We start from the raw sequence: 6,182 nt of genomic DNA on the forward strand, positions 1-6,182 counted from the left end.
ATTTTTACTGTTTAGACGTTGAGATAGTAAAATCTAATGAATCAGTACCTTGTTCAACTGTTCAACAGCAAAAGAGGCTTTGTGTTTTCTGAATGGATGTTTTAAAGTTATAAACAGATTTGATTGGTCCAGTAGCTTTGAGGAAATGCTATGTTGTAGTTTCACATTACAGAAAGAGTACTGCTGTGGTGCTATTTAAAGCAGTAAAGAGGCGAGCCAAAATGAGGCACAAAAAATTTTTTAGAAGAGTTATGTTGTCCTGTAGTGCTGTCACACGAAATGTTCAGCTTAGTTTATTTGGTTTATTTATGTCAGCTTAGTTTATTTAACAAGTTTTAAACCACTAGACTTTTGTTTTAGGCACGGTGAGCCTTGAAAACAATCATGTCAGGTAATCCATAACAAAGTGCTCTAATTACAAAGCATTTTAAATGTTGAACTAAGGTCTGCGTGTGATGTGGTGGTTGAACTCAATCCTGTAGGTCAACTTTACCTGTTGGCTCTTACAAAATGATCCAAAGCACATGAGTAAATCAACAATAGCATAGGTCAAACAGAATAACAGAAACATCTGTTATTTGGAATGGCCAAGTCAAAGTCCTGACATTAATCCCATTTTGTTGATGTGGTCTCTTCTGAAGCACTGAAATCCTAGGCAATTATCCCCAAACTATACATTTCTGAAATAATTTTGCATATAGGAATGCAGGTTACAGTACCTCCTAACTGGGAACAGAACCGATCAGCAGATGCAGGACATGTTTGGTGGGGGTTACTTACAGTAACTGATAACCGTTTTAAATTTTGGATTAAACATACTTTTCAAATTAATGGCCTTGCATGTTTAACAGTAGAATGACCAAGATGATCATTTTGACCAGTTTGAAATCGATATAATTGAAATTGATAATTTTATATCAGTAACTGATTTTTATATAACAAAATAATCTCAATCATGTCTACCAATAATTGACTTATATTAGCATACATTGGTCGATCAGTATTTCAGAATTAAGAGCATTTAATAAAAAAAAGAGTAGTTCTATCATGAAAACCATAGCAGACACCTTGACTGTATACAATATTAGATTATGTGATTAAGAATGGACACATTTTATAAAACATTCTCGTGTATGTCTAGATGGTTATAAAGGGTTCTCAAAGCTGTTGCTGTGATATGGCGAGGTCATGAGTAGACCAGTGAAATGTATTTATAAAATAATTTATGAATATGGAATGGCAAGATTTGGTAGGTTCCAGGAAAAGGAAAATGGACAATGTGTACTGAAATCAAGATGGCATGTAGAAACAGTCTGATTCAGGAATTAAGGTCTCTTACAAAGCAATGAAGGCATGCATTGGAGGAGGAAAGAGAATATTAAAACACTACAGAAAGAGTGGAGTGTACTAGTGCATCCTTCTTTAGGAATTCTTTAAATTATGTGACCTTATTTAGTAAGGAGAAATAAGGAGTTGAAAAGTATGAAAAAGTTAATTAGAGGGGTATTTTGAGGGTGGAGATGCCACTACGTATTTCATCTGGAGGTTAAACAGAATAGCAAATGGATGCTAGCCCACCAAAATGGAGTGAGATTCAAGACAAGTTGTATCATGCAAAGGCAGTTTCTGCACAAGGTGTATGAAAAGGCATCTGATGTCTTGATATTTTTGTGGAAGATGATGGTCGTAAACTGGTAGAAAGGGATTATTAGAGTGGAGAAGTGTAGGAGGTATCCTTATTCCTAAAGAAAAGGATTCCATGGGTATAGAATATTTTCAGCCTATATGTCTTCTTAATGTGGATGATAAGATTTCTTTTAGTCTAAGAGTGTGGAAACTGGCAAAATACACAATTGGTGGTAAGAGTTGATTACATCCAGCAGAGTTGGTTACATCCTGGCTGAGATTGGAAATGGTCATGAAGGCTGGTTGTTCCAGTTCACCGATAGCATTTAGAGTGGAGATGGAGCTAATAATTGTAGCCTCGAAGTGGGCTGTAGGTGTGGAGTGGCTACACAATGGCTTCCGGTTACCTCAGGTTAGAGCATACATGGAAGACATGACATGACAACGCTGACAACTACTGTGCTGTGTACCTGGTGGTTGCTTGGGAAGATAAATGATAATCTTAGGTGGGTAAGGATGAAGCCTAATAGCTGTTCACCTTCACATTTCACCTGCTTTTTTGGTCCAATAGTTAATAGAGGAACTGCTATGTTGTAGTTTCATATTAGAGGAAAAAGTACTGCAGTGTTGCTATTTAAAGCAATAAAGAGACATTCTAGTTCCTGAGAATAGTGACATAGCATATAGTGCTATGTTAAACAAGACTTACAAATTACATATTACTACACTCTCATGAAAGCAAATTTATACAAGTAGGTTTTCAGACTTGCCTTAAAAGCAGAAATAGAAGAGCCTTGGCGAACAGTAAATGGTAAGGTCTTCTTGGGCATAGACAACAAATACATAGTCACATCTAAGCTTAAAACATGCCCTTGGAACAGCCAACAAATCCTGTGAAGAAGGCCTCGGGGTTTGCTGCATGGTTGAATAGAATAAATTATTGAAATAAGAGGGAGCTAGTCTGGTAAGTGCTTTAAAAAGAAACAAAAGCATTTAAAATGAATTCTAAACTGAACTATAGCTAGCAGTTGGAAAATAGGACAAGTGTAATGTGATCTCTTTGCTTAGTGCTAGTAAGTAACCTAGCTACAGTGTTCTGTACTAGCTGTAAGCTATGTTATAGGGAATGGTTGATCCCAATATATGTTACAATATTCAATTCATGAAGAAAGGATTGCATGAATGACCTCCCGAAGGTTGCAGAACACTTAAAGTTCACAAATGGTCTAAATAGGAAAATAATGCTTTTCACCACAAAATGTATTTGTTTATTAAATCTGACATCAATCAAAGAACACACACAATTTTTTCAGTATCATCTTTGCATGGGAAGACAAGATTCATGACTTATGGGGCTGTTATTGTCAGTAACGACCAGAGAGTCAGGATGGAAATGCATATATATTATTGGGCTATATTCCAAATGCATAGACAAACTCATGATCAAAAGGTAGGTTTGTTATCAGCAAACAAGAGTCCTGACAGGCATCCAAAGAGGGTAGTAGCAATATGGTGGGTCATTGCACAGAAAGAGAGAATGGCAGAAAACATGGCTCAGGAGAGGCTCAGGAGACTTCAAAACTGAAGATCTTTACTTAAATATGGCAGGTAATTTAGAAACAGAGGCAAAGGAGGGAACTGTAATCACAACAATGGGGATACAGAATGAGGGAGTTGAGATGGTTGAAGTTAAGGTTGTGATAATACCCTGCCTCTCTGGAGCAGCCAATGGCAGTCTGTGGTCTCCCTGGAGGGTGACCATTCAGACACAGTGTAGGACATTCAAGGTGACCTGCATGGTAATCCTGAACCAGCCTGACAAACCCATGCTGATTTTATGTGCTAACAAATATGCTGAGAGAAAAGACTGCAACTACTCCTCTCTTTTTGCTGAAGATGGTCTCAAAGCTTTTTTGAAAAGGCACCACTTAAATATCTCCTTGTGAGAAGACTGTCTGTTCTGGATCCAAGGTTCCTGCTCAAGAACAAAGAGGTAAGTGCCTGACTACACCACTATTCTCCTTGCAGAAGCTGGCTTCAATTAAGAAAAATGCTGTGATTACATTCTGTGGGAGTTTTGTGAATTTTATGACCACAGCCTCATTTCGGAGTCAGAATCCTTCAGGAACTTCAACCAACAAAGCGGAAGGTTGGATGAATTTGACAATGAACATTTATCCAACAAACTGTTTTGCCATCTTTTGAACATAGTAAAATCCTGCTCCTCTCAAATGGTCCAGTCGCTGTTGACAGAGGTTTTTCAGGTAACAAGAAGGTAATCATGGAGAACCTTAAAAGAGCATTCACTGATTTCTCAACGGATAATTCATGACCATGTGAACCGTGTTGGAGGGCTACTCCTCTCTACAGTTGCTGCCAGCTAGAAATATCACATGTATCTTGATAAACAAAAACAACTAAAGCAAGATGAGTGGAAAACACAGACGAGGAAAGCACTAACTGAGGAGATAATTGAGATAAAAGCAAAAAAGGAGAATAGAGGAGGATATAAATGTACTGCTTAAGACTGCTGATCACAATGCTGAGCTGAGTCAGAAGGAAAACTGTGCTTCATCTCAAAGTCCAAGGGACATCAAAGAAGTGCAAAAGAAAAAGAAAAAAAGCTGGAGGCTTTGGAAAAACAGCTGTCAAATCAAGGAACCGGAACACACTCCTTAATAGACCCTGCCCTATTTGACATTACCTTGCCGGAAATTTGTGATGTTTTGTGCAGTTTTTGTTTGTTTTTTCAACTGAATGGGATAAAAGCTAATAACATCAACTTAAGTTGATTTGTTTACATTTATTCATCATCTTTCTGAGTTAATGTGAGGTGAAATAAATATTTTGAGTTTATACACTGTATACTTAGAACACAACGTTTTGCCTAACATGGGTTTCACCAACAATGTTGAAATTGTTAACAAGTCAGGCGCTACTATTACAATTGTGTATATTGATGTGATTTTTATTTTATTTTTTGCATTGTGCTATGTTCATCCTGGTGCCAGTTAACATGTGCCTGTACTTTGACAGCTGACTTGGGTGAAGGTAAGATTTAGCACTCAACAATATACCAATTGAATAGTGGAAAACAAATATTATGGTTATAACAAAGCTATTCTCAGCCTATTGCTTCTTCAACCCAAAACCCTCCACCCAATGAAATGCTACATAATCATACTAAATAAACCAGAACTAGTCTGATTCAGGAATTATGGTCTCTTAGAAAGCAATGAAGACATGTATTGGATGAAGAAAAAGGGTATTAATACACTACAGAAAGAGTGGTGTGTGCTAGTGCAGCCTTATTGCTTTCCTCAACCCAAAACCCTCCACCCAATGAAATGCTACATAATCATACTAATTAAACCAGAACCTCAAAGCTAAAATAGATCTCAGGCAGGCCTGAGATGTTGCTCGGGAACACTGAAGCCAAAACCACAATGGCCACTTCACTCTAATAAGCACAAAAAAATAAAAACAACAAAAGAAAGGTACCTTTCTAAAGTCAGTTCTCTAGGTACAAATGTGAATCTCTCTCCTGAGTAGGATCTGCAACACGCTACCACTCGGCATGCAAGTGCGTCACACTCACTCTGAGCCCATCAGTGACCCAGGACATTATTCAGAAACTACCTTTAGCCTACAAGGCTAATACATAGATATGCTACTTCTCTACCCTAAGTGAAAAAAAAAAAAAACTTCCCACAACATACTCATAATCATTGTTATCATTGAATCATTGTTAGACACAAATGGCAGTTATGCAAAGATTCTCAAATCACCACTGTGCTTTAGTAAATTTAATTTACCAAACTGGAAAACCATCTTGCTACCCACCACATACATCTTCACATTCCTCCCGCTCCAAAAAACTCTTAAAGGGGCAGTTACACATACATCACTATTCATCCCTGGATTACCAGATCATGTTTGCAATACATCAAACCACTACTAAACACATTTTCAGATGGGCTACATTAGTATTACTGTTGCCTTTCCATCAGCTGGAAGCAGTCTAGCCATTCTCCCTTACCTGCCTCTGTTTTAACATAAACTAGAAGCATACCAAGCACATTACTACAATCATGGTTTTATTGGAAATATACAGAAAATAAATTTAAAAAAAGCACAAACTTATTGTGTGGTAGGACACTACATGAACCTGTACTACATCTAGCTATAAGTTGAAATTAGTCATTTTAGTCAAACCTTAATGAATTCTGCCATGTCTGTTTTAATAACATTTTAAAACTGAAATAATTTGCTGATTACATCTGATTGCGCCACACAGAGTACTGGACTCACATCGTTAACCTCTCTTAACATGTGGGAGTCCATGTCCATGTTGGTGATGATTTAAATCTGTACCCATTTCCCATGAGCTAAGAAACTTTAATCTGTCCATAAACATCTTGACTGTCTTTGACCCGGCATGTTGTGTAGGAGGAAGGTTTCTGAGTAAATCTCACAGCTCAATAGTTTAATATAGTTGAGTCCTCAGCCTGACAGAGAACTATGAGGTGTTATAAACCTTTCACAGGATAAAATAC

Source organism: Electrophorus electricus, chromosome 19, assembly GCF_013358815.1.
Source record: "Electrophorus electricus isolate fEleEle1 chromosome 19, fEleEle1.pri, whole genome shotgun sequence".
NCBI lineage: Eukaryota > Metazoa > Chordata > Actinopteri > Gymnotiformes > Gymnotidae > Electrophorus > Electrophorus electricus.